Below are 15752 nucleotides of genomic sequence, written 5' to 3'. Positions count from 1 at the left end.
CACTCCTTTTGTCAGCACTCTTATCAATAGCAAATACTTAATTTTATTCTTATAAATAGTCACCATTGTCTTCAAGAGATATGGATGGTTGCTATAGCAGAGCAATCTGTTCCTTGCACCAGGCGGGTAGCAACACACTGTTTTTAACACAACTACAGCTGTGAGCATATAACACCTGAACTTGTACAGCTAGCACCCTCAGCCCCCTCCTTCCTCTCTTCCCTTAGCAAGTATCGACACCTTCTTTCACATCCACCTATTTTTTCCAAAATCAATTTTTCCAATTTGCCTCTCATTGTAGGTTAAGAAGTGTTACCTCAAAATCGGTGCCATACTCATGCGGCAATGACCTAGCGGTAAAGGGAAATGCAAAGGTTTGAAGACACATGCACCTGCTTGTGCTACTGCTGTGCGCGTGACTGGCAAGAGACACCAGAGAGACAAGGGCCACCTGGTTGGGGAGGATAACTCCCAAACTACCAACTTTCCTCTGTATTTATTTAGGACTTTAATCATCCTTCATTGTGTGTTTTTCCATTGTCTCTCTCCTACTATAAAACACCGGTTGTAAATAGTAATTAAAAAAATGAAGTAATACAAATACTAATTTCTGTGAAAGTGTGTTTTTTGCCATACAGGCTGCTCCAGGCTGATTAGCTCAGCTCCTGCTAAGAAAATCTGTTCTTCTGGTAATGTTCTTCCGCCTGCCTGCAGGAAAAAAGAAATCCATTTTTAACTTAGAGAATAGAAAATCAATGTTAGTTTTATCAGCTGCAGCTCCACTGGAGCTCAGCTATAGCAAGTCTTGGGCCAAAATCGCTGCAGGTGTAAAGTGGTACAGCTGCTCTGGCTTTAGTGTACTCATGCCAGCTGAGCTAAGTGTTTTTTATTGCTATTTTATCAGACTAAAGGTTGTTCACCTCTCTGCTTAATTCTGAAAAAGAGATTTGTGAACAGGAGCATTAAGGATGTGAATATGACCAGTTATTATCTGTGATGGTCAAAAAAAAAAAAAAGAACAGTGTTGCTTTTCCAGTACAACATTTGCATTCCTTTATTGACTCTAAGACCTACCCTACTTCCACTGAAGGCAAACAGGACCACTACCTGCTTGGTGCAAGCTGTGGACATCCTGGATGCTGAAGGGGACTTAACTGTTTGCACCAGCAAAGAACCCGCTCTGTAAAATCATGTGAGCACATTACTTATGAGGACCTGATAGCATAAGTGGTATGATACTATCCTGACAGAGGACGACAGTCACCTACATGTCCCAGTCCAGTCAAAGCCTGTGGGGATCCTCACTGATGCAGTTTCTGATGCCTCTGCAGAAAACCAGCTCAGTTTCTTCCAGCAAACACAGATGAGCAAATCAGACTTTTCAGGGTAACCTTCAGAAACAAAGAAAAATTTGAAGTGCATCTTCCTGCAGTGATGAGTACAACTATAACACTTCTTTTTCCTAAGGAAAAAACACCTTTCATGGAAGAAAATCTGCCCTTCATTCAGTGAAGCTGGAAGTTGATGGGAAAGGAAAGCTGCAGATTAACAGAAGAAAGAAACAGCAAAAGACTTCACAGGGCATTGTACAAAGATTTCAAGATGTAGATCTTGCACAGAAGTATAATCAGAGAAAAAACAGCAGTTTAATGTCTGTGTTATTCCCTAAGCTGGAGTGCTGTATACATTGTAAGGTATCTCAGTCCGAGACTGTGAAGCTCTACATCTCTTGTGTTTTTCCTCCTGAACAGAACATCTCACGTGTCTAGCAGTTGTCCCCTTACTTCTGAAACCACTTCATATTTTTTCAGTTTTCTTTCTTGATCATAGTACAGTCTAGTTTTGTTAAATTACTTCATGGTTTGTAATTTAAAAGGGCACTGACTTTTTTTTTAAATTGTGATCTGTGTGAGAAATAATATACTGTATCATTAAAACCCAAATCATTTAAAAAAAAGAATGTCTTCCTTCTCCTCCTCCCCTTGAGCTCATTTAGTCTTTGAATTTTTCCTCAGCTTTAATATTCTTTCTGTCTATAATCAACTTCACTTTCAGACCCTGCTGTTCAGCTGTTACTGAAATGTTGTCTTCAGAAAGACTGAGTGGGGAAAATGTTGATTTGTTTTGCTCTCAGGGGAAATAATGTAACTCAGTGACAAGCTCACCAGCAGTAACTCTTTAATACATATCAAGACAACTTGCATAAAATCACCTTGCTGTTAGGTTACATAGACATATTTAATTGCATTTAATTCTTGAATGCTCATTTCAATTGTACAGATAATGATGGTTTTTTGGGTTCATTGGCTGAACTGAAACAAACTAGAGAAAAAAACCTTCAAAACATATGGTTTTGTTTCCAGGTTCTTTAACCCTCTTCACCATGTGCCCTTCTAAAAATATTTCTGTGTTTTTATTTTGAAATGGACAAAAAATGTAGTTTCAAAATGAAAAGCTGAAACATTTAATGTATGTATTCCTAAAGATAATTTGTTTGAAAAAAAAGAGTTAAAGCATTTGGGTGCATGTCTAAAATTCTTTGCTGATTTCAGTCCAGGTTTTCAGGTATTTTTTATCCAAATCTGTGTCTTTTTGGCTATGAGTTTACTTTTTTGCTGTACAGAATCCAGGGAAGTCTACGAATGAGGATACAGCTCTGTAGCAAATTGATCTGAAGTGGGGCTACTACCCATCACAGTGGCAGCACAAATTAAGACCAGCACACGTAGGTAAGGGTGCATCTGTGCCACCGACTAGCGCGTTGTGAGGAGGGGAGGTTAGGGGCTTGGGTTTGGGTCTCTGTGGCTCACTGCACTCCAAGGACTGTGTGACCACCCTGTTTTTACCAGTGGTGCTGGACTCTGTACTGCAAGGCTGCAAGTGCAGGTGCAAGGCAAATTTGCACCAAAATGAACATCTCCTGCATGCTACTGTAGCTCGTGTGGAGCCCCCGTAACGAAGACACCCCTCCAACCACTTAGAGACCTCACCTCACCCTTACTGGCAGCTATCAGCGCATCCTTCCTACCTGGAGTTGCATCTAGACATCAGTGCACTAAATGGCTGATCAATAAGTGGAGAGACCATGAAAAACAAAGCCTAAGAAAGCATGCTGCTGCCTTTGCAGCTGAATTTGTCGCTCTGATGATTGTTCTAGCGGGGATCTGCTACTCTTAATCTCTCAGTCAAGAAGAGATTGGCAGGATTCTGCTATCTCATCACGAGGGCTGTCTGATGACCCATCATACTCAAAAGATTTTTTTTTCCATAACCACATTACATCTCTCATACTGTTTTTCTTACAAATGTTCAATTTTCTGACTCTGTGGACTCTCAGGGTACTAATGTGAACATGCTGGGAAGAAATTTCCTACCAGAGATGGCACTGGTCAGGCACTGCCTTTGAAAAGCACTCACAGGGACCTAGCACTTTCCAATTGCTTTGGAATTCTTTTTTCCCCAGAGAGATTTTGAAAGAAATAAAAATGTGCCTGCCCATGAATAATTTTTCTTTTTCCAAAATTCCAGCTTGGAATAATAGCTTCTCAAAAGCAGGAGCAAGGTGAAGTCTTTGAGTTTTGAGTTTGCAAGGCATAATTGAAATGCTGTTTTCTTAATTGGCTAGGGCAGCAGATTTTTTATACAGAGTTAGAGGCTAAACCTGCAATACTTACTCACAAAATGGGACTATTCTTCCCAGTACTAACTCTTCAGAAAAGAGCAGGCTGGTGGCCCAAATTCATACGCAGCCTAGCAGCTCTCTGCTCTCTTATGCAAGGCTTTCATGTTACTGCAGGAGGCTGTCTGAAATAAACCTAGGTAAGTAACAGGTGTCATTCTGAATCTGTCACTTCTGTACGATTTTAAGTTCTATGTCTTGCACTATTTTATAAAAGGAGATCAAATAACTCATAGTTCACACTGGACAGTGCACTCCTGCACTCCTAAAACAGCGATAGGATTATCTGGTGACCAGCCAGCTTCCATAATACAAAGCATTTATCCAGAAGAAAAGCATTTCAGAGGAAAACCTTTCAGACAATCAATGTGCATGCATGCCTTGTGTCATAGGTGGTCACCCATCTTCCTCCTGGACACCCAGCACGATCAGTCACGTGCTCATCCGCTTTCGAGCTGATGCTGAGCTATCATCCTATCAGTCTCTTTCAAGGTCTTTGCCATCTAGAGGCTTTCTGAATCAGGTCAATGCAGTCTGTGCATCCTCCCCTACAGCAGATTAAATCACTGAAGGGTTTGTTACTTGCATTATTTCTGCAATTGGTGAATTGTAGTAATTATCCTGCAGTATAGTTAGTTCCCATTTGAAGCTTCCTCTGGATTACCCATTGAGTTTGAAATATAGTCACTAGTCCACCCAGAGATACCTATAATGTCAGTTAATGTCACACTGACTGAATGGCTCATGCTTCTGCAGCATTTGGAATTGAAACATAGGTGTTTTGATACAATAATCCTTAAATACACCACAATTTGTGGGTCTTTCCTTAGCTAACCCCTGCACATTCTTGTCCCCATGCCTTTCCCTCTGCAGACAAACCCCAACTCTCTGGTAGATGGCTATGAGCTGTCAGACAGCAGGTGTGGAAGAACAGGAGTGCAGGGAAGGAGGAGAGGAGAGGGGGAGAAATCTAGTGTGAAAGAATTCAAGGGCTGTAGTACAGAGACATGAGCTGTCAGCCAGGTTCAGGGACCTTGGAGCAGCTTGCTACAAAATGAGAATAACAAATAAATAAACCCTAGATTTTAATTAACGTATTCTTTCATTCATGCACAAAATTAAAAACTCATTCATCCTCAATCATCATCATCCTTTTTTTTTTAATTAGGAGTTTTTGCTATACTAATTGTTACATTTGTCCAATTCCATCAAACCAAATCAAACTAATGACAGCCAGATGGTCACGTCTCTCAAGATTCCTTACTCAGGGCTAATTCGTGCCCTCTGCTGTGCAGAAGCAAGGAGCAGAGGGATTTTGTGCTCTTCCTCCAGGCAGCAAAAGGACGGGATTAAAAATACATACTTATTCAGCAGGAGGCAAATCTGGTTAGGATCGCTGTGACCAGCTCTCCCCCTAGACCTGAGGTGGTACAGCTGACCAGCCTGACTGATGGTTGGATTACTGACCCCTTTCATGCAATGTAGGCAAAAATATACAAAGGGATAAGTGGGGAAGAATAATCTAGTCTCTCTGGAGCAGAAACAAGGTGTGTTTGACCTCTTTAATCATTCTGAAAGACATGAAGATTTGCACACCTCCCCCTGCTTGTGCACTCCCATCATGCTGCATAGACTCTTTCACATCCTTGAGCTCCTTCTTGGTCCATAACCTATATGCATAAAATTAAGGCCAAGATTTGCATCCACATTTTTTGTTCAGCAATAACAGACTCAAGATGTTGTTCCTGGCAGCTCCTGATAATACATGCATATTAATAATTGCAGCAGTTTATTTAAGAAGCAGTGGGTCAAACCTGTTGTGATCAGTTGAATGATACTTGAAAATTATTACAGGGTGCACCCATTGTAAGTTATGATAATTAAGCCTGCTGTTATTAACACTCTGCCCTTCCTTATTGCCAGTTTAATTTCCCTGAACATTTTTACATCCCACTCCTCATTCTGCCTTGGGGGTTTGTAGTAAAATTCAATAACCATTTTCCTTTCTAATTTTCTACTAAAGCACCATTTTATTTTGCCATTACAGCTGAGAACCTAGTTAGGCCTCAGTGCTAACTCATCTGCTGCTGGAGTTTCTTTCTGCTCTGGGCTGATTGTCCATCCAGAAACTGGTGGAGCTTGCGCAACTCTTTCATCAAGTCCTGCAAGTAGCTTTCTTCAGAGACCATGCAGGTTAATAAGAGGCTCTCCAAAGACCTTGAGGCTTTGAGGCAGGCTTGGAGTTAACACCCACAGATTTTAGAAGGGCTGACTATTCAATCACTGTAGTAGACTTTTTGGAGTCATCTATTGCCCTATTAGTTTTGCCAGATTTTCCTGCTAACTTGATAATGGTAGATGCCTCAGGCACATGCTTCCAGAAGATAGATTGCCAGTCGAACATATTGCTGCTATACAAAACCAACAGTCTTGGCTATTTCTAGGGTGAAATTAAACATTTTTTACTTACATCAGAGTTCAGTATTTTTATTTTTTTTAATTCTCTTTATTTTCAAGGAGTGCAGGCTCAGGAAGAAAAATACCTGCTTCACTAACTACATCCTTTCTTTAAGTGGAAAACCTCAGCTGTTTTCCATCTTTCCTTTTTTTGATTGACAACCTAGAAAGAAAAGATATGGCCACAAACTGCGTTTCATAGTCCTTGGCTACAAAAATATGTGGGCTTCTTTTTTGGGGGGGGGGGGGCGTAGAGCAATAGCAAAAGCTTATTCATCAACAAAGATCTGGTATTCAGGCAACATTGTCCCTCTGTAATTTGAATGGTTGAGCCAAAGTTTCAATTTAAGGGAAGCTTTTTTCTGTTCCTTTCCATCTCAGCCGATAGTAAGACTCCTTGTAAGATGACCCTTAAGCTCTGCCTACAAAAGAGAATTCTGAAGAGCAGCTTTTCTGGTTTTGGAGTCCCTTGGATTGTGTCAAACAGCACATTTTTAAATGTTTCAGAAGAGCAGGTGCTCCTGCAGATACCACAGAGATTTCAACTCTCTCTCAAGCTCTGCTGATACAGCTAAAGAGAACAGGAACATATCTTCTGGCTGTTCAAAAAGAGATATTGCTATCAAGATTGTTCTTAGACTTTTTCTGAGTTCAGCTAGACTGACCACCTTTTCCAGCATGCTGGATTTCAGTTGGCATTGGGAAAGCTCACCACATCTGAAAAACTGGTCAACATGATGTGGTGCTTAGACTGCATACTGCAGCCCTCCTGGCTTTTATTGCTCCCCAAGAAATGGCATTGACCTCTTTACTTTCTGGATGACTGTTTCACAAACATTTTTCAATGTCTTAAACTGTTTTGCAGATGGTGACCAACGTTTTCAAATCTAGGCACCAAAACAAGTGGCATTGCACACAAAATAGCAAGAGAGTACCTGTGGCTGCCACTAATATTATTGGCTCTCATGAGACAGACCAGGAAGGGTTAAGAGGCATCCAGACAGCCCAGGATCAGTGCACCTGAGGCCTAACTGCTGGAAATGCAGATCTATAAAAGGCTGCAGAAAGACAGCAACCACCTTAAAAGGGAGAAGCTGGAGCTGGTTCCTAGTAGAGTCTGGAGGCAGAAGACACAGGTGGCTGATGGGAAAGGAGGTATGAGAACTGACTGTGTTGCTAAAAGTAAGTTATTTTCAGGGGAAAGAAGACTGAGGTGCTGAAGCTAGGCTACTGTGCCTGTGTGCTGGAGAATCTGAGCATCTGAAAAGTGCTTGCAAATTTGGTGAGAGGGGGCTGGACAGGCCAGAGTTATTGGTGTTGAGGTGCACTGGCTGTCTAATGTTGAAACTTGGGTAACTTGTACTTTGAAAAAGTGAAAAAGACCTCTGACTGATGTAACCCTTTCTTTCCAAAATTTGTAAGGGAGGAAGAAGGCTCAGTAGTTTCTTCTCTATGGTCTTGGTGCAGGACAATCTGTGTGCTGTCTTTTTGCAACCTGATAGTAGGCTGAACCAATAGCTGGTCCTGCAGGTGTGTCCTGTCAATGATGTTTGACCAATCTGTTCCTTAGGTGCAAAATAAGAAGACATAGTTATGTGACTTGTGTTGTAGAGGGAATGGTGTGAGGCAGTGTCTGGTGCTATCTATTAGCTTTCTTTTTGTGAGCAAATTGCCTGTATGCCATGACAAAAGACCTGCAAAGCCTATGTAGCCAGCACCTGAGTGCCTGCTAAACAGGTTTATTAGCTGGATGTTGTGGGATCCCTTCCTTTTTTTAGTAGGAAAACCTCCTACCTTTTAGTTGTCTTTTGGCCTTGTGGTATTGGCTTTCCCCTCTTCAAAAGCATTTGCTAACCTAGCTACCTTCTTGCCAGACTAGAGCAGCTATTTTTCAGCACATGTAAGCTTAGGGCTAGGTTTGGCCTCTCTCAGGAGATAAGGAGAAAGCTCATACCTCACTTGTACAATAGACTTTATACAATGAGAACATCCTGGTCACCTGCACGGCTGCTTAATTTGGCATGAGAGAGCTTGGGAGTGTCAGCAGTGAAGTCTGGCTATAAGGAAAGCTAGCGAAAGTGTGTGTAAGCTGTCTGGTAGAGACACTAGGCTAATCCTTGCTCCCCAAGCAGTGTGCACGTGTGGCCCTCATGCTGTGATGCTGGTGTCCTCTTGCTCTGTGACTCCCTGGTGCTTCTGGTCTGGCCTGTGTAGAAGGTGCATGCTTGGGATCCTGATTCTGAGAAAGATGAAGACTGGATGGCAGGTGAAAGCATGAAAACTGCAGCTGGATTTGAGCTGAGCTGCAATCTCTGCTCTAAGGTTTTCTGGGAGCTTAGTGGGGAAAGTTTCTTCAGCTGGACCCTACAGACTTCTGTGCTGTTTAATATCATCTCTGGAGTGCCTTTGCAATGAGTGAAGGTAGGCAAGCACGTAAGACAATTTGTATGCCTATGGGTCTTGGGTACCCACTTACCAATTTGAATTAGTACACTCTCGTCCTGCGAGATGCTGAGAGGGTGGTCAGACTAGGTGCTCCCCTCAAGTTTCATCAGTCTGGAGTAGCAGATGAGGAGGAACTGTAATGCTCTGGAGATGCTGCTGTTATTTTAGTGTAATAACCCTTTGCAATGAGCTCCATATTCTTGCTGACTTCCAGTACTGCTTTGCTTTGGCCTTGTAATGTACCTTTATATGGGCAGGGATAGGGGAGACAAAATGAGCTACTGCTTTTCTCCAGGTCTGGAAATATTGCCTCCTGAAATGACATACAGTTGCCTCATGGAGGTCCCTCTTTATCCCATGCCCTTCTCAAACAAGTTGATGTAGCTGAGTATTAAAGTAGCCTGGGCGTAAATGCTTTTCCTCTGGACTGAGGCCATAATTCACTTTGGGGGTTCTGGTATTTCCATGCTACTGGTTGAATGTACCTCTCACTTGTAATATTAGCAGAAGGTGTCAAGTGAATTGCTATTCTGTAATGAACACTGGTATCTTGTTAGTGCATGTATTTTCTTCAGAATGGTTAATGGACATTCAATTAAACCTGAAAGAGTTACTGTGATGACTGTTTCAGGGAGGGTAGAACTGGGGGAGATGAGAAATGGGCCAATCTACTAGACTAAAATCTCTGTTTTTAACTGAAGTTTCATAGCCTGTGTGGGCTGACCTTATGGGTCAAAAGGCAGACAAAATTCAACACCACCTGCTATTGGCTAGTTGATATTTAACTCAAAAGTTGGTGTCAGTAGCCTCAATGAGCTATAGTTCTGCTGAAGATAATGGCTCTAGCTTTCAGAGGCATTTGATGCCTAAATAAACACTGGGGACTTGGTACTGCACTGTGCACACTCAGCACCTTCCCAAGCTGCAGGCTCTGGCTGCTGTGGTTGGCTCCATTTCATGCAAATCTTTCGCAGCCTCAGGCTCTGGGAAAGTTGCCAATATGTCATCCCCCAGTTGGTCCAAGTTTGGATGCCTGCATTGTAGCCTGAATATCTGAAACACCTGGGCATTTAACTCTATGATCTTCTCTCCCTGCCTAAGTGAGGTTTATCCTGCTAGCATGCAGCAGCTGCACAGTTAACTTTACAAGTCAGGTGTTTGTCTCTGACAGGCAACTCTTCATATCTTTATGACTAGACATTATTATATTGTTCTTTCATTTGATAACTGTGCCAGTAATGGCTTGCATTTGCAGTAAATCTCTTGCGCCTTTCCCCCCTATTAAACATAAGATGATAACCTTTCCAGGAAGCTGTGCTCAGAAATTCATTGAAGCTTTAAGAGGTGGGGGGGAGGGGGAGGAAGGAGGAGTAGGAGGGAATATGGTCACTACTAGCAAAGTGCCTGGTGGGAAGATGCTTTTGGAGAAAGTGCAATTATACCCTGGAGCACTAGGAAAAACCTACCCAGCATGCAAGTTGAACTGGAAAATAAATATTTTAAAGGGCTCTTCAAGTTATAAGTCTCTGGAAAGCACTGCTCAATACCTGAAAACATGCCTGTCACACAAGAACAGATGCATCTGAAGGTGACTCAACACAAATACTTGGCTCCGTTTTTCCACCACCACCCTGTAGTAGAATCTATCCCAGTTCCCTTTCAGTAAAGCTATTTAATGGAATGGAAATACTTAATGAGATCTACTACATCAAGCTGGCACAGCTCTAACTTCCCCAGCAGTGGAGCCCTTAGCTGTTGCCTCCTCAGCAAACCTGTGTTTGCAGCAGACAAGGGGGTTGCTGAAGCTTGCCCAGAAACCTGGCTGCTACCTTGGTCTTGCATCTCACAATGGGCTCTTGGCCAGCCTTAGCAGGGATAAGCCTGCAGCATAGATCTGGTGGTGGGTTGCTCAGGAGCAGGCAGGACCCCTGAAGCCATCTCCATGAAGGAGCGCTCTGAAAGGCTTCGCTACAGCCAGGCTCAGGCTACCAGCACAACAGTATGGTCTGCCTGCACAAGTCCCTGTTTGCTATGCTGTTTTCACAGCTTAACTGAACTGCTGTGCTTTGACGCAGTGCAGGGGAGCGTACAATACCCCTTTCTCCTGACAAGGAAATAACTCATCCTACTTGAGAGCTACAGAATTACGATAGCTTCCACAGGAGGAGAAAGGAAGTAAACACCCTGCTGCCACGCAGCAGCACCAGAAGTGTTTGTGCTCTTCCCTCCTGTTACAAGCTGGTTTTAGTGGCAGAGTACTGGTGTAAGTGGTATGGCAGCTTTGGTCAGCTCTAGCTTGCAGCTCTTATTTGCCCTGGAGTTGGGCTGGAACTTGTCAGTGAGCTGAGTTAGATAACTAGGCTGATCCCTGAGAAATGCAGTGAGCTGCACAGATGTCTACTTAACAGGTAAGTAATCACTTACCAGTATGCTTCAAATCAGGTAACTATATAACTAATGTATTATGTATGGCAATTATAGGAGGAAGAGGAGAGACTAGAGTAGCTCTGAGGTTCAGTGTGAAGCAGCAAGCAATATGGTAAGTGTGTGTTTGACCTGGACCACACTAAAAGAGATGTGACTAGACTGCTGGCACCTGGAAGTCTCTGCAAGTGAGCAGAACCAGGGTGGAACCCAGTGCTCCAGCTCTACTAAGGAGCAGTGCTCCTGGGAGCATTGGCCATGTGGGTGGCCCCCTGACACCACAGCAGCAGTGCCCTGCCTGGATTTTTTTCTGAGCAACTGTAATTATAGCCTGGACTACTTGGAAGAACCTGCCCAGCTCCCAAACACTTTCTGCCAGACTACAAAGCAGTATTAGTGCTGCTCCTATCAGATTTAAGTCAGCAGTCAGGTGACTTGTGTGTGGTGACATGGGATGCAATGCTGCCCTTTGCCAGTATTGCTTCTAGTGTGGTGCACAGATCCACAAGCAGAGCTGTTGTGAGGAAAGGCCTGGAGGAGCCACCATCCAGGCAGGGTCCATGCATGCTCCTTTCCAATCTTCTAGCTGTAGCAGAGCAACTTCTCTGCTTGGTATACAAGGTCTATTCCTGGGTGGTGGTAACTGTTTTGGTTTTAATAATGGTATTAAACTTAAGCCCAAAGCTCTTCAGGGAATGCTTGATAGTTATGGTCCAATACCTGACACACATCTGAAAAGGCTGGGTTTCCCCAAAGGGTGAAGTAAGTTCTACTGCATGGAGCACCTAATCGGGAGGCTACCTAGTGCTTTCCTCGATCTTAAAGCTGTCTGCAGACACTGGATGTACTTCAAGCTGTCCTGTTAAGCTGAAATCAGGAGTATAATCTATACAACCTATAGGCAGTATCCAAAAGCCATTAAGTGATAAACTTCAACTGTTGGGTGCAGAGAGTTGAGGTCCTTCACTCAGGTGAATTTACTTATGGTGGAGTAGAAGAGCTTTAAAAGTGGTGATGGTGGTGGATCTGCTGTACTGTGAGGATCTGATAGGAGTCAAATGGTAACAGAAACCTGAACCAGAAACTGGAGATGCTGTTCTGGTTCCCTTTGCCAAGCCAGTTTTCAGCAGGCAGTTCACTAAGGCTGGCCAAGCAGCAAGGTTGGCTGCCCAGCTCGGGTCACCTCAGTGCTTCCATCCCAGGTCCGGCCCTGCGCCATGGAACCATCTCCCCCTCTCCAAAGGTGTGTGCTTAATGCAGCACAGGTCAAAATCAGGGCTGCTGACTTGCTCCGGATGGGACCTGCTCATGCTGCTTAAAACATGCACAAACACATAGACACCTTGCAGCAGCACCTTATAGCTTTTGACCAAAGCTATAACTATGCCCTAGAATGAATTATGCAGTTGTTGCTGCCACTGAATACCTGTATGTGGAAAAGCAGGCTTTCATACCAAATGGAAGAAACTAACTGTGATATTTGCCAGGGAATTCTTCTAGCCTATTTTTCACATGAAGCCCCCACTGCCTTTTAAGGAGAGATGCATGTGCCAAAATGTTGCTGCACTTGGTTCTGTAACTTTTTGATACACTATCTTAAATTATTACCAGAACATGTTTTTTTTCCCCCCCTATGTGATCACAAATTCAGGTTGCAAAATAATTTTTGCTAAATCAAAGGGCTTCTTTCCACCCTTTCCCATCTAAATTGCCTAAGTTGCAAAAGGGGCTTCTACCTTCAGTCAGGAAAATAGGATGGAAAATTACAGTGGTTATCTGGAGTTAAACACGCTGTTTAAATTCACTTCAAACAATGAATATTTTGTTAGCTTCCCAAGTCCTAATTAAATCATCATTTACACTATAATTTAAGGCATGTGCTCTGCTGGTAAAAATCCATAATAGTTATAAAATGTGTATATACTTATTGTTGCTGGTTAGTTTCTTATCTATTTTAATGGGTAAAATATTAAAATGGGAAAGCAAAGTACTGATTATCTAGATATGCATAATTTTACATTGCTAAGGTAACTGTTAAAATAACATGATGTAGGTAAATGAATGTTCATGAGACTCTAAAGCTAGTACACCATGTTGATTCCAGAAACAATTGCTGCTTCAAAAAGAAAAATCTGGAGCTTCAAATAAAAGGCTTTTGCTATGCTTTTAAAAATAAATGCTAGCAACTTGTTTTAATTTCCCATGTGGTTAGATGCCCAAGCATTATGGGAAATCCCTTATTTATGAAGATCTCGGATAAACCTGGGCACTGATCCTGGAAACACTTCTATTCATGTAGATTATTTCTCCAGTGGCTCAAAAATTAAAGTACTCTGCCTTCCTTTTTTTGAACTCTGCAGTCCTACAAGCATGAGTAAGAGCAACTCATGTAAGGAAGGATGTACGGAATTAATCCCTTGTTCTGTGATTGAGTTCATTTAAAAAAAGTCTGAGGGGGAAGAGTAGCTTAATCTCCATGTAGCCTGTTGCTGATGTCAGGATGAAAACGTGGAAGTTTGCTGCCAAAGCAGTTATTCCCTTAGGACTCTTTTTTGTTGTTGCTTAAAGGCGGGAGCAGTGAGACTAAACAAATGAATATACTTTCTTTTTAAATATGGAAAAATGGAAAAATATTAAATCACTTCAACTTTCCAGATAAAGCTGTTGTCAAAAGGAAATGGCAAATTCTTATTCTCACAAATAAATATCCATGTAAGGGGGGAGGGGAGGAATCCGTTTTCTAGACGACAATTCCTTAACTGGCTGGACACGACAAGCCAAGCGAGCGGTTCTGTCTGGGGCACTAATATGACAGAAGTAAGCGGCGAGTTTGCCTGCCCGGTCGTTCCCGGAGCGCTCCTGTTCTCCGGGGCTCCGGCCGGTGGCGGCAGCGGTTCCCGACGGCAGGAGCGCTGCTCCGGCTGAGGCCGCGGCCCCCTGCCCTTCCCGCCTGCCGCGTGGGCTGAGGGGCAGGGGGGTGATGGTGCTGCCCCACGCTGAGGGGGGGGGGAAAACGCTGCAAGGGACACCCCCCTCCGCACCCCTCCCCAGCTTCCCCCACGCACATGTCCTATCCCCGGGCTCTCCCTGCCCTGCGCCCTGCTCCTCCTGTGTAGCCCCCTTTGCTCCCCCCCTGGACCCCGTCCCCTCCCCCTATGCACCCCCTCACGTGATCCCCATCCGCCCCTGTCCCCATGCACCCCCTCACATGATCCCTATGCACCCTGCCCCCTGTGCGCCCCCTCCCTTGTCACCTTGTGCACCCCCAGCCCCCCCCATGCCTACCCTTCCCTGATTCCTATGCATCCCCTCCCATGATCCCCATGCACCCCCGCCCCCCCAATACATCCCGTTCCCTGACTCCTATGCACTCTGTTCCCTGTGCACCACCCAAGCCCCCCATACATCCCGCTCCCCGTGCACCCCCAGCCCTCCCACACATCCCCTTCCCCACTCCCCGTGCACCCCCTGGCCCCTGCGCACCCCTGCCCCGCTCCCCGCTGCTGCCCCAGCCCCGTCCCCCCACCCGCCCCATGCACGCGCCGCGCCGCGCCGCGCCGCGCCCCGCCCCGCCCCGCTGGGCTGCGCGCTCGTGCCCGCGGGGGGCCGTGCGCGGCGTGCGCGTGCGCGCGGGGCGAGCGGGCGCGTTCGCGAGGCGCGGGCTGCCCGGGCCGCTGCGAGGGGCCGCGCCGCCCCCGGGAGCGGCGGCGCCCACAGGTCAGTGCGGGGCGCGCGCCGCGCCCCTCTCACCCGGCGCCGCGCGCGCGCGAGGGGCGGCCTCGCGGGCGGCGGGAAAGGGATGACGGTTACAGCCGTTGCAGGGGCGGTCGGGGCGCGGCGCGGGGAGCGGCGCGGGTGCGTGGCCGGCCCCAGGGACCGTGGGGCCGCGGCGGGGCGGGGGCCGGGGCCGGGGCCGGCCGGTGTCCTGTGGGGAGCGAGGGCGATGCCGCCGCCGCCGCCAAAGCGCCGCGTGAAGAGGTTTCCTTCTCCTGAAGCGGGGGGCGCGCTGCGGGTGACCGCGCTCGGTTGCCCGAGTTGTGGTGGAAGAGATTGGTTGTTACGGAGAGGGGGCTGGGGCAGGGAAACGTCTGCTAATCCCCAGCTGTCCTGTCGGAAAGTCTGTGCGAAGGCAGAGGGAGGAGTGCGGGTACCTGGGGACAGATACAACGTGAGCTCCGGAGTTAAATGCTACAGGTAGTGTCCCGGGGGCGCTTGGCACCTTTGCCTAAAAGTTGGAGGAAGTGGGAGTTCACAAGAGTTTCTGAAGAAGCAGCTAATGCTCAGTGTACCTGCCAAGACTGCAGTTTAAGCTAGTGTGAAATGATTAGGTAATCTGATACAAAGAGCTCCTTGCAAAAATTAAGTTTAGTAAATCACAGTTATCACTTGTTTGTAGCTGTTTCAATGGTTTTATTTTTTTAGTCAAATGTATACAATTGTCTTTTGTATAAAAATGGATTGGCTGTGAGTGAACTGGTATTGATAAACTATTCTAATCAGCCCTTTAAAATCAAACAGGAAGTACAAGTAATAACAAACTTGGGATCTGGTTGTGCAAATGTCCATAATGTGGTTCCATTGAAGAGAAATTCAGGAAAGTGATTTATGCACGTAAACGTTTCTAGGCTAGAACTTTCATTTGAAAAAAATCATTTGAAATTATGTAAAGTTTAAGTTACGATGATAATATTTAAATGTTCGTAAAATGATGATTACTAGAACATCTAGTTAAAACAACAAAGGTTTT

The 15752-nt window shown here is 45.0% G+C and overlaps 1 long non-coding RNA gene across 1 annotated transcript in view; it reads left to right on the top strand.

Moving 5' to 3' along the window:
• LOC106498790 (uncharacterized) overlaps positions 1-439 on the top strand; it is an 87223-nt gene extending 86784 nt beyond the window's left edge. The window contains exon 4 of the long non-coding RNA XR_001295043.2: positions 302-439. This is a non-coding gene — a long non-coding RNA (uncharacterized lncRNA). The remainder of the gene's footprint in view (positions 1-301) is intronic.
• Positions 440-15752: the final 15313 nt, after the last annotated feature.

The sequence above is a fragment of the Apteryx mantelli genome, chromosome 3 (genome assembly GCF_036417845.1).
Source record: "Apteryx mantelli isolate bAptMan1 chromosome 3, bAptMan1.hap1, whole genome shotgun sequence".
Taxonomy (NCBI): Eukaryota; Metazoa; Chordata; class Aves; order Apterygiformes; family Apterygidae; genus Apteryx; species Apteryx mantelli.
This window is presented reverse-complemented; position numbering and strand designations above follow the sequence as displayed.